Source organism: Periplaneta americana, chromosome 3, assembly GCF_040183065.1.
Source record: "Periplaneta americana isolate PAMFEO1 chromosome 3, P.americana_PAMFEO1_priV1, whole genome shotgun sequence".
NCBI classification, from domain to species: Eukaryota; Metazoa; Arthropoda; class Insecta; order Blattodea; family Blattidae; genus Periplaneta; species Periplaneta americana.
The window spans coordinates 144,552,433-144,574,501 of NC_091119.1; the positions used below are offsets into that span (position 1 = coordinate 144,552,433).

At 35.2% G+C, this 22,069-nt stretch overlaps 1 non-coding gene across 1 annotated transcript; it reads left to right on the top strand.

The window, feature by feature from the left end:
• The first annotated feature begins 266 nt into the window (after positions 1 to 266).
• Positions 267 to 340, top strand: TRNAS-GCU (transfer RNA serine (anticodon GCU)). Its single transcript has one exon. It is a non-coding gene; the product is annotated as a tRNA-Ser (tRNA).
• The last annotated feature ends 21,729 nt before the right edge of the window (positions 341 to 22,069 follow it).

The following is a 22,069-nucleotide window of genomic DNA, read 5'->3' on the forward strand; positions in this document are numbered from 1 at the left end:
CCTATAGCACACTTTATCAATATTCTATACTTGATAGTTGATACTACAGCTTCAGAAGTGTAAACTGAAGACACAACACGACAAAAATTAAACTACCTGAAAGCCTGATTTGCATAATACATTCGTCACTGGAGGTACGTTAACAGAAAGCCACAATTTAAGTCGCACAGCATTTGTGTGCACTCACAGTTGAGTTCTGGCGTCTTGTCAGCTCATGTGAGTTGTGTGGAAATAAAGGGAAAAATTGTGACGGTGTCGTGCATAGTTCCTGGGGTAGCTCAGTCGGTAGAGCGTTCGCGCGCTAAGCGAAGGGTCCCGGGATCGATACCCGGCCCCGGAACAATTTTTCCTTGAAATTATTCAAACCTGCTTTACAGGGAGCTACTACCTGAAAGCCAGATTTGCATAAAAATTAAACTGCATTGTGTCCACAGAAACATTCCATAAACTGCTATAATTTTGTAACTATGCGATTATGAAATTCATACCGGTCCCATTAAAGGAAGAACGGCTCAAAGAATTTCAGGGGATGTGTAGGCTAATTGTAATTGTTGGCGGGAAACAATAGCTGGCACCATAACAAAATAAAAGACGCTGTTCCCGCTTCTTTCGCTTGTCATTGTGGCATTGTTGGATAGAAGCAAATTCTGTTAAATGGTGTGAATGTCTACATTTCAACTCAGTGTGAATTCTGCAGCATTTAGAGTTATGGCGAACCCACAGAAACGGAGTTGGTATGTATTGTACTACCTCAGAATCGTCTTGTCAATAGGTGCCGCATGTTGAAACTCCTGTGTGAAGGTACACTGAACTCTCACTACACTCCGTGTGCTATGGTATTTCAATACCAACTACAAAGGAGAATAAGGGGAAGACAAAAACAAGGAGAATAAGGAGAAAAGGGGATACAAGGAGTGAGTACAAGGGGAATACAAGGCGGACAAAGGGGAGTACGACAAGTCGAATACAAGTAGAAGAAAGGGAATAGAAGGAGAACAAGGGGAAGACAACGAGAATAAAGGGAATACAATACAAGTAGAACATGGGGAAACAAAGAGCACAAAGGGAAACAAGGAGAACCAAAGGAAAACAAGGAGAACGAGGGTAATACAATGAGGTTGAGGAAAATACAAGGAGAATGAGGGGCATAAAAGAAGGTCAAGGTAAATACAAGGGAACGGGAGGAATACAGAGCGGTCGAGGGGATTACAAGGACGTTGAGAAAAATACAAGGACGAGGGGAATACAAGGAGAACAAGGGGAATATATGGCGAATGAGGGGTGTATATATAGCGAATGAGGGGTATACATAGAGAACAAGGGGAATACAAAGAGAACAAGAGGAATGATGGAAAAGGAAAAGACAACGATAATAAAGAGCGGTATGAGGGGTATACATAGAGAACAAGGGGAATACAAAGAGAACAAGAGGAATGATGGAAAAGGAAAAGACAACGATAATAAAGAGCGTACAAGAAGAACGTGGGAAAGACAAGGAACACAAGGGGAAAACAAGGAGAGCGAACATGTTGAGGGAAATACAAGGGGAACGAGGGGAACACAAGAAGGCCGAGGGAAATACAAGGGAAACGAGATGATTACAAGGAGGGTCAGATAAAGACAAGGAGAACGAGATGAATGCAAGGAGAACGAAGTGAATAAGTACAGACCTGGAAACAGAATTTGGGCCAAATTTTTTTCTGGGTCTGTACAAGGAGAACGAGGTGAATACAGGGATAACGGGGTGTCTATAAGGAGAATAAGGGGAAGACAAGGAGAATAAAAGGAATACATGGAAAACAGCAAGCCAAGGAGAACGAGGGAAATAAAAGGTAACGAGAGGAATACAAGGAGAACGAGGGGATTACAAAGAGAAAAGAAGAACAAGGGGTAGGCAAGGAGAATAAAGGGAATAGAAAGAGGGGGTTACATTTTTATGTGACGATCAATTTCTAAGTTATTCCCATTGTTGACAGGATTTAAAGTACAGTGAACAGAGTTTAGAATTCCTATCCTTGACTGCTGTCGGCAGCTGAAATACTGTTAATCACAAGCTGACCTGGCCTGACCTCGAGGTTAATTCGACAGACTTCTTCGTGCTGAATGCACGCGCAGTGTTATCAATATCATTTCCCTTCGGTCAACATATAATTTTTTATGAATGATACAAACTGAATGCAATTGCAATGGATATGTGTAACAACAACGTAATTGTACAGGTAGAGCCTCTACATGAATCATTCATTCGTCGACCGATAGCTGTAATCAGCGAAAATATTGATTCAACAATAACTGTGGGCGGAAACCTTTCAAGACAAGTGCACTGCAGGATGTAAATTCTACTACCTGTGTATGTGATAAGTGCACTGCAGGATGTAATGGACCTAGGGATAAGTAGCCTAAATCACACGTACAAACACTAGATTTTCTTATATTGTCATATGTCGTACTCTTAAGTTATATTCTGTTAGTTTTCCTTGAGGAAAGGGGCACGGGCTGGGGCCTGCCCTCGCACGTAGGCTGCTTGGTTGGGCCCATTGTACTACCCGGACTGGAATATGTACGTCCTAAGGTCCCCCGCGCTACAGATCCCCCTGCAGGCCTTCAATCCCATCTCCGGTCTCATGAGGTTTACTACGAGCCCAAGAGGAGCCCACGGTAGCACTACCACCAGCAACTAATGACCACATACTACGGGTTCCAATTTCAGTGACGGTCCTCAGCCATCTCTGCATCGGACGCAAGTTCGATATATCGGAAAGAAACGGAGATGATAATAAAATGGGGAATGTGTACCTAATAATTATGATGACGGAGTGAGACCGAGGTCCAACGCTGGAAGTTACCCAGAAATTCTGCTTCAATTGTTGAGGGAAAACCTCGGAAAAATCTCAAAGAGGTAATTTGTCCAAATTAGGATTTGAATCCGGGCCCTCTCGCTTTTACAATCAGACATGCTAACCGTTATCTCACCGTGGTGTAGCCTACATTTGTAAAATTAACGATATGTAAATAAATTGCATTGCTCATATCATATTAGGTAGTTTTTAAAGGGATCGCAGAGCAGCATGCTCACATGTTTGAGAATTGATATTGCTGCACCCTTGCGTATTAGTAGAGAAAGTAGATTTTCTCAATCACGATAAATGCTAAATGTGCCCAAATGCTGCCAAAGTAATTAATTTCATGTTTTAAAGCGTGTTAAGTATATCATTGTAGTTTTCAAACGTGCAATAAAATACGAAATGTATGTGTTTCGGCGAAATAAGAGAGAAATTACATTTCATGAGACTTTTTTAATTAAAAAAAAAAGAATCTATGTAAATGCGCCACCATACATATATTATTACGTTTTTTTTAATAGATTGATCACACATTTTTGTTATTATCTGTACAATTAGCTCTAGTTTTCACTTAATCTGTCTGGTGCTGGTGGCAGAGTATTGGTTGCCTATACGATCTCTTCAGGTCCAAAGTTCACTCACAGACAAGTTGTAGTCTATGTGCTAAGGGGTGATTGTGATTGACTAGTAATATGAGTCGGGATAAAATCACCATTAAGCAACGAGCGGGTTATTGTAAAAGTGAGCATTTTATGTTGGTCATTCTAATAATTTGATTTGCAAATTTTGTAATAAGAGTCGGCTTGGAAGAAAGAAGAGGAATGTATACAAAATAATCAGCACACACGAGAGAAAGAAAATGTTAACTTAAAAACTACTGAAAAACAACGTAAGGTTAAGTGGCAGGCTACTTTCTCAGAGCTCGAAAACAAAGGGGGGAAAAAAAAAGCGTTTGTCGAAGACGCGGCCTTTCTGTGTTAGCAGGCCCATGTCTTGAGCATGTTTCTTTGTTCACAATTTTATTTCACTGCAATTTTATATGTTCCTTTTCTTTCAGTGGCGGCTCGTGATAAAATATTGTGTGTTCACAATTTTGTGTTCCAAAATCGAAGAGAATTTGAAATCATACGTTTAGCCTAGTATGAAATGTCATGATTCCATTGTTTCACTATCGAAAAAACCGTATATAAATTCAAAACAACATATAATAATATTATTATTAATAATAATAATAATAATAATAATAATAATAATAATAATAATGAAACCCAGTTTTTTTATTTCCAATTTTTCCTGGTAAGCCAGTTTACCTAGTTTTTTACTGTTCAAAATTACTTGAACAGAGTTCATTGTTTACGTTTGTTAAAAATTAATACATAGGATACCATAATTCCGTTATTTACAAAAGCGTGTGTTCAGTAATATATTTTGATTCACAACACACTGATACACTATAGCTCATAGCAGTATTGTAATCCCATTCCATAGATTAATTACTATAAATACATGCCAGTAAATATTATTCTTAAATAATGTACACCACCATACAGATACTTAAATTCATACCACTATCACATTCAGCCAGCACGTGTTTGAAAGTCAAACTATGCTATTATGCTAACACTGATGTATAGTAATTCACAAACTGCACTCTCGTAGCAGCACTATACACATATCCACACAAAGTAAATGTTCCGACAGTGAGATAATGACACCTATAGGCTAAAATACAGACTTAAATTTCCTCCTCGAGATTTAGTACATGAACGATATGCATCGATGCACCTGACATCTGTAGGATAGATTCACTGTTCACTTAACGCTTTGTGCTCTTGACGAGTCATAAGCGGCCAACAAAAGACAATTTTCTCCCGCGCATGCGTGAAATTCCTGTAACCTTCTTGAAAAGAGCACGGCTTGTACATGAACGGATGTTGCCAAGTTTACATAAGACGTTTATTCAAAATGCGGGAAGTTTAAAATACTCGATTCTGATATTATACATCCCCACTACGTCAATACGGTATTAAATAGTAAAACTAGTCGTGTATTAATGGAAACAAGGTTTTCACGTGCTCTTGTGCTCTTATTCACGCACCTCCACTGCTTTTCTTACTTATTATTTTCTAAAACTTTGAGTGGGAAATCTACGAAGTGCACCTGTTAAGTGTTAAGGAATCCTCAAAAGGATGTTTAGTACTGTAGACATCTACGACAGAGGAGGAATGATGAAGTTTGGCAAGTTGGCAGTGAAAAGTCAGTAGGTGTCTTCACACGGTTTCGAACTTGGGTCAAGTATACCTATATATTATGATGAGTCACATGAGTCACCGGCCGCACCGGTTCTGTATCAACCCGAATGAATCTGTTGTTGAAGCTAACGGGATTTGATATCCCCTCAATAAAGATTCGTGCAGGACGATCGATGGAGGCCGAGAGTGCGAAGATGGCTGCAAGGAAATCTGATCACAATCATTTACGGCTGGCGCGGAAAGGAATATGGCAAAGTCGTTATTACTCTAAGACAAAAAGTTAGAGATTACACAAGGAGTACATGGATACTATGTACTTAGCTTTGCAACCGATTCTCGGCTATGGCTCAAGTACGACTAGTATAATATTAGGAAGAAAGAAAGAATTGTCTCATTCCGAAGGGATTAAATGTGACACTACTCTTTTATTTCTCTCCCTCGTATATTACAGTAACATTGCGCTAAACTAACCACATAATCAGGGAGTAGCCTACCGCTGCTTTTGAATGTCCAGTATATTGAATAAGCATTTATATATACATATTCGGCAATATTATTATTATTATTATTATTATTATTATTATTATTATTATTATTATTATTATTATTATTATTGGCCTTGTGCTGTTGTTTTGCGCATTAATATTCTAGATAAAATAAATAAAATAAATAAAAAATTGACGGTCGGTTAAGGCGTTTGCTTGCCGATCCGGAGTTGCGCTCGGGCGCGGGTTCGATTCCCGCGTGGGCTGATTATCTGGTAGGGTTTTTTCCTAGGTTTTCCCCAACTGTAAGGCAAATGTCAGGTAATCTATGGCGAATCCTCGGCCTCATCTCGCCAAATATCATCTCGCTATCACCAATCCCATCGACGCTAAATAACCTTGTTTTTGATATAGCGTCGTTAAATAACCAAGTAAAAATTATTATTATTATTATTATTATTATTATTATTATTATTATTATTATTATTATTATTATTATTATTAACAGGAGATAAACTATCCTATACCATCAATGCGCTTATTCAAGGGGTTAGGTACAGCATACAGCAGTAAAATTTTGGAAATATTCAACTTTTTTTTTCTCCATTACTGTATCTTGTACATTAATGAAAATTGGTATGTTTAAAACTCTATTCTTCTGCTATATGAAAAAAATATATGTATATTTTTACGATTAAAAAAAATTTACCTTCCCCCCCCCCCCAGTTCACTGTGCAGTGATGAAGCATTTCCTACTTAACTCAAAAACTATCCAACATTCCGTGATGAAATTTTTTGTGTGTATTTATACATGTCATATCAACAATATGATGCAAGATCACGCCTCTACCTTTGATAGATTGATAAAAAATAAATTCCTGTAAAAATGGTCAAATATCAGTATTTTCTTCTAACACAAAATAAAAAAAAATATGATTTATTGAGGAATGTAGTTGAAAGAGCATGATATGGTAAACATGACTTTCAGCAATAAAATAAAAGAGAGAGAACATGAAAAAGTTAACTAGTTCATGAGTTGTGAGGGAAACGCTTCATCACTGCACAGTGAAGTGCCACCATTTTTAATTTCGAAAAAATAAATATATTCTAAATAATTTTTTTTAAATCGTAAAAATACTTTTTTCATATAGCAGATCGACAATGTTTTACACATACCAATTTTCATTATTGTACATGATACAGTATTGGAGGAAAAAAATGTTGAATATTTCCAAAAATTTTACTGCTGTAAGCTGTACCTAAGCCCTTAATGATCCATTATCTAAGGAAATACTGAAAATATCATATTGCCATTTTTACAGGAATATTACACTTTTACTACGTCATGCTAATTTTGACCAATAAAACGGTACGGAACGACGTGTTTCAACCAATCATGACTGCTTATCCTACAATTTAATCACCTCCCTAGCACTGTTTTTATCACCTCCCTAGCATTTGTTTCTTTATTTGTCAACATTGTACTCTCATTGTACCGTTTAAAATGATTCATGTTTATTTCATCATTCTTAATTAAAACTTTTCTATCATTTATCTTGTTTATATTATTTATGTTATGTTAGGCTATAGCTTCTGCTGTGTGAGATTATGGATAGTCACGTAGGTCTATCAGAGATTGGTCAATGTATATTGATAATTGAAGTGGAATGCAACTGTTTTAATGAAAATAAAAAATGGATCAACAAAGCCTCTTGAATAGTAATCGTTCATAGAGTTCAATGAAGATTGTTTAGTTGACACAACTGGTAACAAGAGAACAGCTCATCATAACACATACTGCCATCTAGCGGAGTATTTGTAATGATGAGATGGTACAATAATACAATATTTTAAAGACAGATTAGTACCTATATTAGTAAGTCAATTAATATTTTATTGTATTAGAGTACTTTATATCTTCTAATCTTGTAATAGTCAATTAAATCCCACTCGAATTTTGATTTTCTTGAGATAAATCCTCTAGTGAGATTACTGCACGTTAGATAAAGATGTCCACACCTGTGGAGTAACGGTTAGCGCGTCTGGCTGTGAAACCAGGTGGCTCGGGTTCGAATCCTGGTCGGGACACGTTATCTGTTTGAGGTTTTTCCGGGGTTTTCCCTCAACCCAATATGAGCAAATACTGGGTAACTATCGGTGCTGGATCCCGGACTCATTTCACCGGCATTATCACCTTCATTTCATTCAGACGCTACATAATCTGAGATGTTGATATAGCGTCGTAAAATAACTTATTAAAAAAATAAAGATACGTTTCTAAGAAAGCTGATGCAGATATATCAGGACAAACAAGTTGTAAAAAAAAGATTATTTCATTTTGTTTGGTTTTATGCAAATGCTTATTTTTTTTTTTGGCTGATAATGACCAAAATTTCACCCGTCTCTCTCCTTAAAAGTTGGATATTCTTATTTTAAATTAGGCCTATGTTATAACAAGATTCATGACATGATCCATCGAAACACATAAATGAATTCTGTTATAGGTCTAATTTAAAAGGCACGTGGGCATAGTCCGCTAACAGGCTGAGTATTTTATCGGATATGACGTAAGCATTTACATGACAATTAAAGTCGAATCTTCGTTCCACAAAATCCTTACATTTTTTTCTATTAATGTAGGTCCATTATAGACGGTACATTCAAAATAATAATAATAATAATAATAATAATAATAATAATAATAATAATAATAATAATAATAATAATAGTAATAATAATAGTAGTTTTATAATAATAATAGTTTTATTTTCACTAGCAGGGTTAAGGCCATCAGGCCTTCTCTTCCATTCAACCAGGATCAACTATTTATTTATTTTTTTAAATTTATTTAAGCTGATATAGATAAGGTCATCAGGCCTTCTCTTCCCCTCTACCAAGAGATTACAACTATAATATTAAGAATACAATTACAATTATAATTGCAATTAATATTAAATTTACAAATACAATAAAAATCAAAGTACTAAAAGATTAACTGATTAATAATAGCTAGACAGTTTATTTGACTATAATTATGTGTGTGTGTTCCGCCTTTGCTTATCATACAATAAAATGGTGAAACTAATAAATCATATTTTCATTAACGTTTTCGGTATCTATGTACCATCTTCAGATGTATATATATATATATATATATATATATATATATATATATATGTATATATATATAATGCTAATTGATAACCAAGCCTCTAGGTGCATGTGTCGTAAACTAAAATAATCAGTGTTTTTGTGCGTACTGTGTTATGTCGATGAAGTGTTGCCATAATTGAATGAATAATATTTGTTGGTGCAACGTACTATCAGAATTAAACTTAAAATTAAATGTTTCAGTCAATATTTAAAACACTATTTAAACACTATTTAAAACTGTTTAAAACACATGGTTTGTGCATCACTTTAAATATATGCAGTTGGAGATCACTTGTTGTGCGGTGTTTGCCGATGTGAAGTTGAATGCGGCAGTTGTGGTGATCTTGTTTATTGGCGTTGAGCTAGACGTGGTATCGTTGACATGGCTATGTTGAAAGTGATGTTGTGGCACTTCTATGATAGTTAAATTTGTACCCATAGATGTATTGTTTGAACAAATTGAAGTTTGTCAAGTCCATGGATTTAGTATCGCCTGGCGTGTAGTTTTGCCGCGTGTTGGTCTGCTCGTGCTTGATGCCAAAACTACACGCCAGGCGATACTAAATCCATGGACTTGACAAACTTCAATTTGTTCAAACAATACATCTATGGGTACAAATTTAACTATCATAGAAGTGCCACAACATCACTTTCAACATAGCCATGTCAACGATACCACGTCTAGCTCAACGCCAATAAACAAGATCACCACAACTGCCGCATTCAACTTCACATCGGCAAACACCGCACAACAAGTGATCTCCAACTGCATATATTTAAAGTGATGCACAAACCATGTGTTTTAAACAGTTTTAAATAGTGTTTAAATAGTGTTTTAAATATTGACTGAAACATTTAATTTTAAGTTTAATTCTGATAGTACGTTGCACCAACAAATATTATTTATTCAATTATGGCAACACTTCATCGATATAGTACAGTACGCACAAAAACACTGATTATTTAAGTTTACGACACATGCACCTAGAGGCTTGGTTATCAATTAGCATTATATATATATACATCTGAAGATGGTACATAGATACCGAAAACGTTAATGAAAATATGATTTATTAGTTTCACCATTTTATTGTATGATAAGCAAAGGCGGAACACACACACATAATTATAGTCAAATTGTGATAGCTTATCGGTATACCTTCAATATGAAATTCATAGACAGTTTATTGTAAAAGTTAAGAAGAGAGAAAAAAATTTTTTTTATTAATTAAGTAAAAAGTAAACCTACTCTACGTCTGCTTCATAAGAATGCGCACATTATATGCAGTGTAAATGTTGTTCACCTTTATTGGTGAGCATCGGTACGTATTTCCTGTCATTAAGTATACATGTATACATCGCTGCTTACAAACTCTTTTGTAACTCCAGTCTTTTGTTTCCCCGTCACCAAGGAAACGTAATTCACGATATGCGAATGTGAAGTGTTACTCTCGCCTCTGCAGAGCTCATCTTTTTGTCGTCGTTGTCAATAGCATTATGTTCAGTTTTACTGTCACTGGCTGAGGTAAACATTGCTTGAACGCTGAGTTATGTTCTCTATAGAGACTTTGGAATGAGATAAAAGGGAATGCCAAGTAGGGAAGGAAGAGTTGCTAGGGGGTGGTGGAGAAAACTTTTCCTCCGTCACCGCTTTCGTCATCACAACTGTAGTTCTACTAGTTTAATCCAAGTAGGTCTGTCTTATTGCTCTAGCATCCATATTTCTCTTTCCAGATAAGAAAGTTTCCACTTAAATTGCTTTTCTTGAAAGTTTCTGAAGATTGGGAAGTAGTAGTAAAAAGTAGTTTATTTTTCTTTCTTCCCCATTTTTTCTCCCTTCTTTCTTTTTACTTTTTTTCTATCGTCTCGCTCTTTCCTCATGAATATATGCCGTGGAGTTGAAGTTGGGTTGTGTGTTTAAACTTCAGTAGACGTGGGTGTAGGCCATATGTATTTTATTGCCTCCTCCTAGCATGAAATCATGAATGAGTCTTTCCTTTTTAATCTTGGTTTTAGTGTTTCCGTCTACACCAAGTTACTACACAATATGTCCGATACTTATTGTTGTCGTAAAGCTTTGATTATCAATTTATAAAGTCAAGGGTTTAATAACGTAAAGTTGGCCTGCCTGTAGACTAAATAAACAAGCACTCAAGTATTATTAAACCCTATTTGCTTAAAGCTTGTATTTTATGAGGGTAAGATAGAGTTCACTGTAATTTTAATTTCCTATCCTTCAACCCTTATTTTATGAAGTTAATTTTACGGGAAGTGACGCCATGCAATTTCTCTGTATGAACTCTTAAATACTGTGAACAGGAAGTTAATAAAGTGAAACGCGACGTAAATCCTTCATGTTTGTACCTAAACGGCCAATTAGCTAGGGACGCCTCGTGAAATGAGATCAGGGTTCGATGAGAAATAGTTCGTACAATTTTTTTATGGACAGAGTGGTTTAAGAGTACGTAGATTTTTATAACCTATCAATATTTCGGTTTCTCTTTCAAATATTGCTCCATAACTACCATATCAGTTCTCGGTGAACTCTGCAGGTACAAGGCACGTTAGATAATTTCCTTCCATTTCCTTTCCTTTCTTCTTCCTACATAAACTACTAGCCTGTAGCCTGCCAAATCTGCTTATCTTCAGACACCTGGAAATAAGATTCAACTACTGTATAATGGCAGCCTAAAAAGTATTTGAAATTCAGTGTTATTCAAATAATGCAATGTTGATATAAAGAGAAAAATATCTGCCTATTAACTAGAAATACCGTAATACACTTGTACTTCAGTAAAAAAAAAAAAAACTTTCTTTGTTCTTAACTTCTACAATAAACTGCCTAGCCTTTATTAATCGGGTAATCTTTTCGTACTTTTACTTTATTGTAATTATACATTTATTATTAATTGTAATTATAATTTTAATTGAATATGCAATTTCGAAAAGAACACGTGTAGAATTTTTTAGCTTATCCGTTTTTTCACTGATATATAGGGTAAATGTTATTTATTTATTTATTTATTTATTTATTTATTTATTTATTTATTTATTATCTATTTATTTATTTAATCTGACAGGATTAAGGCCATAAGGCCTTCTCCATCCTACTAGATAGTACATATAAATACAAAAAAGAAATACAAACAGTGATGAAAATAATACAAATTAAATTAAAGCCCTATAGAGGGTCAACAGGGTCAAAAAGGACACTATAAAGCTCTCATCGAGATAATACAAGAAATAAAAAAAAAAGAAAAACAGAGATAGCAATGATGATACTGATAACTAATAATAATATTAATAATAATTTATTTAATTATTTATTTTTATTTATTTATTATTAATATTTGTGTGCTGAACAACAGCCAGAGGCCAATTATAGTTCAGCACAATACACAAACAGAAGATACAAAGGTGCAAAACAAAATAAATTATATCTTAAATAACAAAAACATACATAAATAAAATAATAATAATAATAATAATAATAATAATAATAATAATGATGATGATGATAATTATGATAATAATAATAATAATAATAATAATAATAATAATAATAATAATAATAATAATAATAATAATAATAATAATAATAATGGATAAACTCCAGAACACGGATTGCACCCTTTCCCTCTTACTTCAAAATTCCAACCTTGTGCACACAAAATAAATTATTGGCTTTGAAAAGTGCCTTTTCGTAAATATAATGATGCGCATTCGACAAACGCAGACAAATCTGCTCTTTTTAGTATTTTAAGACATAATTTGGTAGGCGCAATCCGTGTTCTAAAATTTTCCCATAATAATAATAATAATAATAATAATAATAATAATAATAATAATAATAATAATAATAATAATAATGAATACATTGCATATTAATTGTCAACTTTACAACAGCATAGTTACAATATTTATTATATGTTATGGGTTATCTAATATTTGTCAATGGATATTATAGCCTATATTTTTTTCTGTATTATATCTTGTGTTATTGTTTTACTCATTTTTTTAATTATTGGTTATTTAAAAAAATCATTGTCCATGGATTTCGAAAAGGGCACATTTCCAAAATAAAAAAGGCAGAAAATCATATGACAATATCTTAAATATTTTTTTTCTTTCATATTATAAAGTTTTGTTATTCAGGGTACAACGGTTTGAAATTAAATAAGTTTTTTTTTTTTAATTCCTAGACGTTTTTACTTTTCAGACATGTGTCCTTTTCGAAATTGCACATTCAATTGTATTCTTATTGTTGTAGTTTTAATTTCCTGATCGAGGGGAAGGAAGGCCTGATGACCTTATCTCTACCAGATTAAGTAAATAAATACTAAATACTTCAATTACGAAATATTGTCAACACGGGGAAAGTTCAGTTTCCACTTTAGGCGTAACTGACCGGGTTTCACGTAACAGTCTATGAGCAATTTCTTTCTTTTAACGTGTTGCGCAGCTCTCTGACCCGAAACGAACTAAGGATGCAAGGATGCGTCCACGCCGTGCATGGGAAGCTATTATTCCGTTATATCTGAAAGTGCTGCCAGCTGCTTCACCAGACGACGCGCATTCTGCTAACATTATTTCTTTTGCTTACCATGGAAACAATAACAGATGAAGAACTGTACATGTTAGATTCCTTTCGAGAAAGAAACAATCTCTGTAAATTATATCGTACATAATACATGGACTATTAATTCATTCAGTGTTCTGCCCAAGGGCAGGTCTTTTACTGCAAACCCAGCTTTCTTCAATTTTTCCTATTTTCTGCCTTCCTCTTTGTTTCCTCATATGATCCATATATCTTAATGTCGTCTGTCAGTGACCCAGTCAATTCCTTTTCCTCTTCCTGATCAATTTCAGCATCATTCTTTCTTCACTCACTCTTTCCAACACAGCTTCATTTCTTATTCTGTCTGTCTACTTCACACGTTCCATTCGTCTCCATATTCCCATTTCAAATGCTTCTATTCGCTTCTCTTCATTTCGTCGTAATGTCCATGTTTCTGCCCCATACAATACCACACTCCATACTTCACTAGTCTTTTTCTTAGTCCTTTTTTCCAGAACCTATGCGTACATCACTTTTTGTACAAGAAATCGACTTTAAAAATGACAGGGGATTCATCAAATATAGTTCAGTAAAATGTTTATGTTCGTGATGGTTATTGTAAGCGTGGCTGGGATTGTAAAGATGTTTGGGATTTTAAATAAAGTGACATTCTTTCTGCATGTACAGTGGACTTTAAATGACTCCGCAAATAAAAATTAAGTATAAGGTCAGAACTACGCAGGGGCCATTCGATAGGTCCACATCGACCAATCCATCGTTCAGGGTACTTACGCCTATGGTACGTGACTTATGGGACACACATGGGTTTTTTCTCGTTATAATTCTTATGAAGAGGAAGTAAAAATAGTAATAGCAGTAATAATAATAATAATAATAATAATAATAATAATAATAATAATAATAATATGAGCACTTAGGACACAGATGAGCCTGTTTTGTTGTCATCAAAATTCAAAATTTAATTTTATCCAGAGGCAGAGTTTCTAAGGTTATTTATCGTCCTTAAAAATATGTCGATCTAGTCCTGATATGAAGCCGCGAACTTCGGATCCAGTTACAAGCATGGTAACTGTAAAAAACCAGTCCATCGACGACAGTAGTATTGACAGTACCGGTTTTTTTTTTTTTTTTTGTTATTAGCGATATAAATGTGCAAGTTTCATCATAAATGTGACTCAACTATTACAGTAAATTTGTCGCAAATTTTTGCGAAAATTGGGCGTTTCTACAAAAAATATTCATTACTGCTATAAAAACGTAAAAAAAAGAGAAATTTTTAAAGGAATATAGTATACCTATTACTTTTGAAGATATTAGCTACAAAAAAATAGGGTGACAAATTATTTGGGAATTCTATTATTCTGTTTAATTGGCTACAGGACTATCGATGACTGGATCTTGTATAAAACTGCGTTAAGCAACAATAAAGCTGATTTATAAAGGGCACAATTATTATTATTATTATTATTATTATTATTATATTCTGGAGGGTCTGGGGTTCGATTCTGGGTGGTGACGGGATTTTTTTGTTGCCAAACGTCCAGAACGGTCTCGAGGTTCACTCAGCCGCCCGAGTTTTTTCCGGGGTAAAAGGCGGACGGAGCGTGTTGCCGACCACACCAACTCATTCTAATGCCGAGATAAAAAAAAGCATGGGTCTCTACCTTCAGGTTCTTTTCTGGCATGTGAAGAGGCTACATTTACCCTCACCTTTATGGGTGTGAATATTACATGGTGAAAAAAATATAGTTGGGAGGCCGGAGGGGAAACGACCTATGAGGAGGCCGAGACGTAGATGGGAGGATAATATTAAAATGGATTTGAGGGAGGTGGGATATAACGATAGGGACTGGATTAATCTTGCTCAGGATAGGGACCGATGGTGGGCTTAGGTGAGGGCGGCAATGGACCTCCGGTTTCCTTAAAAGCCATAAGTAAGTAATAGTAATTGCAGTAAAATATATGCAGTATATCAAATTTAGCTCTCTCGAATCATTTCATAATATCTGAATTATTAGGTTTTACAGTCCTCAACAGTGTAGTTCAGATGTACGAAAAAGTCAGTCCATGTAGCTATTTAGGCCAACTATAAAAGCGAGCATCGTTTAAAATCTGTATGTAGGTATGTGCAGGGACCAAGTTGCCACGGCAACGGAAATGGGGAGTGGGGACGCTGGCTGAGCATCGAGCAGGGCTTTTTGTATGCAAATCAGGCAGTGGGAGGTTTCGTGGGTAGGATGGACCTAATTTAGGATCATAAGATAACAACGGAGACAACGGTGAAGCGGCCGGAGGGTGCGGACCGGGAATTAAGAGATAGGACGTTGTGCGCATTTTGCAGCCTCGTAGTCAGGAGGCCTGGAGTTGTGTCCCCGCGATCAGATGTTCTTCCCTGCAGTGCTGTAAGTTATTGTTGTAGATATTTCGCTTTTGCTGTTTCATTGTGAAGTAATACAGAAATAAGGTATTGTGATTCTGCAAACAGTTTGTATTTTTAATATTTCCACAGAAATAGATGTTTACAGCATCTTTGACGCTGAAAATGTGACTTTCGATATTCCATTCGTGTCTCTGTCACTTTTGTCTGTGTCCAACGATTTCTTCTAAACCTTTGGATAAACTTCCTACCTAATCATTAGGGGTGCTATCCATAGACATTTCGCTAGCTCACGCTACGAGCGAGCTAAACTACCCCCGGCTATCGACTGATTTCTTGTACAGGATTCGTATCGTATCGGATCGCATCGCATCGTATATCGTATCGTATCGTATCGTATCATATCATATCATATATCATATCATATATCATATCATATCATATATCATATCACATATCATATATCATATCACATATCATATATCATATCATATCACATCACATATCATATATCACATCACATATATCATATCACATATCATATCACATATCACATCATATATCATATCATATCGTTAACACTGGTTTATGAATACGAAAAACGTTATTTCGCTAATCATCCACCGGAAGCCCGCGCTAAGAATGTCTATGAATATGGCGCCTAGGGAACGGAATTCTATTTTGTTTATTATGTCCTACACATATGTTACTGTATTCAGATATTTGTAGGTTTCATGCATGCAGGAACTCCCTATTAAAATTCTGTAGGACCTAAAACGCCTAAAAAAATTATAAACTCCTATAAATTCCTAAAAACTATGTTTATGTCTGAAAAGTGGCTTCTTATTATTTTACGTTATTTAAAATAAAAATACCGGTACTAAAAATGTAAAAATGATCAAAAAACTACATTTCTATTTAAAATGTAAGATAAACAGTGGTCTGACACGTTCATTCCATATTGGTTTTTATAAGGGGAGAGGAAAAGATTTTATCTAATTTTCTGGAACCGAAGTTAATTTTTTAAAAGTCCATCCTAACATAAAAGGGGTGACAGGTTATTCAATGTTCAGGTTAGGCGAGAGCTTTCAAATTAGTTTTCGCATCAATACACCCCCGTTTTGGGAAATGAAACGGACCAATCAGCAATCAGTCTCTTTCACTGATACAATTTGAGTCTTCAGTTCAGTAGCACTCATTGTACACAAATTGCACCTAAAATAGAATATTTATTAAATTTAAAAATTATTAATTGTTGCTTTTATATACACTCCTAAAAGTCCTAAAATTGGATTTTATAAAGTCCTAATTCTGTCTTTTTAGCGCCTAGAAATCCGTTCCTGTTAAGCATTACCTAGTCCACTGCTGTGGAGTAACGGTTAACATGTTTGACGTGAACCGACCGGGCCCGGGTTCAAATTCTGAGAGAGAGAACTGTCAATATCTTTCTAGTTTTGTATTTACTATAATAAATAGATAGGCCTACTATCTAAGAGTCAATTCAATCGTGAGTGATGCACATGCTGAAAGATTATAACTTTACTAAAAAATAACTGATATTTTATTTATTTATTTTAAATAACAAGATATTTATGATTACATAAACGTCTGGATAGTTATTCTGTCATTTAGTGACCATTTCAAGTCTTTATTGTGTTTCGTTGAAATTATATAATCACATAAAACTCCACCACAATATTATGGACACAGTGTATACTCCGTCATGTGCATCATTCCCGGTTGAGTGACTCGTAGTTGGGGCTATTGAGTACGAACAAACTCCGTCCAATATTTCAGGAGAAATCGTTGTTCACAAATAGACAACCGAACAAACAAACCGACAGCATGGCAAAAACGATTTTCTCGATATCAGGAAGCTGAAAATATGTAGCCCCTATTACTTTTATTCATTTCTATGAATCAATTTTGTTTTATAAATTTAGAATATTTCGTTTTATACTGTATTTCGTTTAATGGAAAGTAAAAACGCAAATGTATCTTGAATTCCTCTGTAAAAAGCCATTGTAATGTAGGGAAGTAACTGCAGTTAACTGCACCATCGCACGGTACATATGAATAATACATGGAACGAAGATTGCCACGACCCCCATCGCAAGTGAATATTGTCACTGAATATTGATCACTAGATTCCGGATGTCATGTAGACAAGGTCTGTGAATTACGGATCACAATGTCCTCTATAGTGCAGTGTTTCGTAAACAGTCATAATTAATAAACAGATTCGTTATGACTGCGTTCATTTTGTTATTGTTCCAGCAATACCCATTCACAAAAGGAGGTCGTGAAATGTAAATGCGATATTTAAATTAACTGCAGTACGTTGCAAGGTTTGTTGGCTTAGAATACTATTTTTCGAAAAATAACTTTTTTTTTTTTAAACTGTGGCGTTTTTAGGATTCTTTATGATAGGCTAACTAGTGACAGACAAAATATGAAATTTCATACTCTAAATCATTACTGTTATAATGCTTTACACGCGACTTAGTTCATACGCCTTATCTTCTTTGTGGCTATAATATTTTGTTTAGGCTCGTGTAACATTTAACTTACTATAACTAACAGCGACTGAGTCTTAACGTCACAACTAGACAACGTTGCTTAACCGTGAAAGGCTCGTGTTGTTGTGGGCGACTTCCATGAACTAAGTTGCATTAAAAGGGATATATTAGTAGGTATTAGCTAGATCATGGACTTACCCAATACAAATTATAAATCGACGGTACGCCGGATTTCGAACCCAAGTCCACAGGAGTATAAATCTAGCGCTCTAGCCACTAGACCAGTGATATCAAAGAAAGCGCATTTTTCTGACCTTGACGTCGCGCGTGGGCATCAAGCGCTAGGTATGGAAGGAGGAAGAATTATGCATATGAATAAGCAGCCTGTTGGATTAAGAAGACAGTGGTGTACAAACTTCGAACGGAACGTGAAATTTGATGTTGTTATTTTTATATGGCTCGTTTTTGTTTGATATTATCTATATTGTTTGTAAAACAAAAGTATTTACACCAATTTCTTAATATTACATTTGTGTTATAAACGTTAATAACCTAATAAAGAGTTGAGAAGGAATATTCACATAACCTAAATTCCATAGTAGCTTAACTGTACTGCATTACGCGAATGAAACACGTCATTCATAACACGTCATTCGAAATAATATTGAATTGTATTCTCATAGTTATGAAACAAAAAGTATGAATTCTTTAAGATTGTTTGAACCAAAATGCAACACTGTTACAGTACTTAATCATAGTATTAATTTAGGCCCAAGAATATGTAACAAATTTATATTTAAATATCCTAATCTTGTCAATTCTAATAGTTCTAGTATTAAATTTAAGAAGTTATGTATGGATTTTATCAAAATTGAAAAATTGTAAATTTAAATTTATATACTATAATTGCATAGTAGACATAAGACAAATTGTATTGTACAATTATTAATTTCAATTCAGGAATCCGCCCCTGAGCACGAGTCCTACTGTTTCAGGGGCGAGCTAAAATGTTTCTGTATATATTATATTTTATGTTACAATTATTAGCAAAATAATAAATAAATAAATAAATAAAAAGTGATATCCCAAGGAAAGAGACTGAGTATGACATGATAAGTTGGAATTGATATTGATGGTATCTTTAGCCTTATAAAAGTAACCAATAAACTAATCAAAACAATATTATAGTACGAAGCAAAGTTACCTAGTTATATGTTTTAAGTGTAACTAATATTACATAACAAAACTCTTATCGCATTATGCTTTTAAGGTGATATTCCTATATCAGAATATTAAATTATTTTCTCGAAATCTGCTGAAGCTATAGAGCTGACTTTTTTTAAACACATCGACACATATCTTTTGTTTATGATGTAACAATAGTTTCTTTCTTAATTCATTTCCTTACAAACGTTTTCCATGCGAATATTTTCAAAATTTGTAATGCACTACTCCAGTTATACGTATTTAATATATTTTATTACATTTACGAAAACATTGTTTCAGTACCTGTAAGGCTCCTAAACAAACATATCTGATAATTTCACTTTTCTGTAAAAAAAAAAAAAAAAGTAGAGAAAATATTCCCTTTGAATAAAGAAGCAAATTTGTGAAAAATGAGCATTAAAATTAAAACTTACATTCTTATAACGCACTTATACTTCTCAGACAAGTCTTAAAAATTAACATGGCTACAGTTTTAGTAAGTTCTCTTCCCTTTATCAGTGCTGGCCATCCGTTTATGTAACTCGACCAAGCAGCATATACTACCTCTTTCGTCTGTCTCTTTCCTTTCCGCTGTAAAGCGCTCAGGCTCTCCTGGGCTCTAAAGCGTGCGCTTGCGCCTATGGGCATCAGTTGACATGACTGCACTAGACCATCGTGGGGACAGAATTGCATGTCCATTGTAAATAAATAAGCTTTTGCTCTTAATTAAAGTGTTACCACTAATTTTCGAATGACTCGTGTATCGTACGTACATTTTAATTAGTTATTTTACGATGTTTTATCAACTGTTATGGTTATCTAGCGTCTGAGTAAGATGGTGATAATGCTAACGAGATGAGTTCCAAATCCATTGCCGAAAGTTACCCAGCATTTGCTCTTAATGGGAAAACCCCGGAAAACCTCAACCACGTAAATTGTCCTAATCAGGATTTGAACCTGGACCCGCTAGTTTCACAGTCAGATGTACTAACCGTTACTCCACTGCGGTGGACCATACTCCGTAACTAGACTTCTTTTGATGCTGTTTAATAATGCGTTGTTGGACTCACGCTACATAGAGCAAGAATATCTCCATCTAAGATTCACGAAATTTTTACTGAATATTTTAATTTTCTTGAATCGCCACTTCCATCACTAGTAATTGAACTCTGATCATCCTCTGTTTTCACTGATCCAGAGGCGTCAGATTTAATGAAGTTTAAAATAATGCAATACACGCTGAAATTTTGTTATAGGCATTACCATACTGTGCTTCATGAAACGTTACGTTGGTGTGGTCGTTTTATCCATAGAGGATTGAGACCAGCAGACAATACAGATTGTGATCGAATATTCTCGTATCCCACCCTTCCCATTCTCAAAAGCTTGCTCTCAACTTCCCCCTCCACCCCCCCCCCCCGCCTCGTGCATGTAGTTTTAAATCTCAATAGTTGAGAGATTCAGAATCAATGCGCAAGGATGCCGACCTTTCATAACAGCCCACAGTTTGATTCACACTCTTCTTTACGTATTGTACTTTTTTTTCATTACTCGGAAAACTTGTGACATATATACTGTATAGCTTTATGTTGGGTTACAGTACTGAATACCTATTTTATTACACCGCCGGCTGTTGGGTGTAGGACTGTAGGGGATATAGAACGAGAGAAGGAAGGGTCTGTGATGTGAAGGAGGAAGCGATTGGAAGGGGGTGATTCTGCAGCTGTTTCCTCCCCCACACAGCAGTCTCTCCCTCCTCTTTATCCTATTAACTCTCTCCGTCTCTCTCCCTCTCTGTTCCTGACATGGCGATGGGTCGATAGGCTGCACAGCTTTGTGAGATTGAGAAGGGATAATAAAAATAGAGGAATCGTCCAGGATTTTGATGGGGGTGTGAGGAGCTACACAAAGTATGAAGGGTTGGCTGCCGCAAGGGGGAGGAATGTAGAAATGTGAATGACCGAACGCAGCCCCCTCCCACCACAGAAATTCTTATGACACTGACTTGCCGGGTTTTCCGGCCACCCCGACCTCACCTCACCCTTCTCTTTACCCCTTATCTCTGTGATCCACTTCTGTGGGTCCCGCATTGTACTAATGTTGGCGATTGAATGCACACCGGTGCTGCCTGCTATAGCATCTTCCTCCCCCTACCCGGTACAGCAACCACCATGAAAATTTTCACAACCCCTCTTGCAGAAAGAAGACGATAGACTGGTCCGTGCTTTAGCCGTAGTTACGTGACACGAGAACTTTAACCCTCAAACGGAGTTGTGACTGTTTTATGACATAAGTGGAGTTGTGGGGTCAAAAACGATACCACTACAAAATGAGGTAAAATATCAATTTTGTTTATATTTTAAGATGGTCTAATATGAATGTAATTATTATTAAGTTTGTTTACATAAATTAAGGACATATATCTAATATGAGTAATTGTGCAAGACATTGAAAAACCTACAGATCATAACATAATGTAACTTAAAAAACTGTATGACGTTTTTTGAGCTACTTTAAAATTATTGTAAAAGATAAAGTTCCATTTTATCAAAATTTTCTATATAACCATCACGTTAAAATGTAGTAAACACATTAAAATTGTCAGTCTGTTTGCATACGTTGCTGTCAAGCTGGATTTCCTTTATTCTCCACATT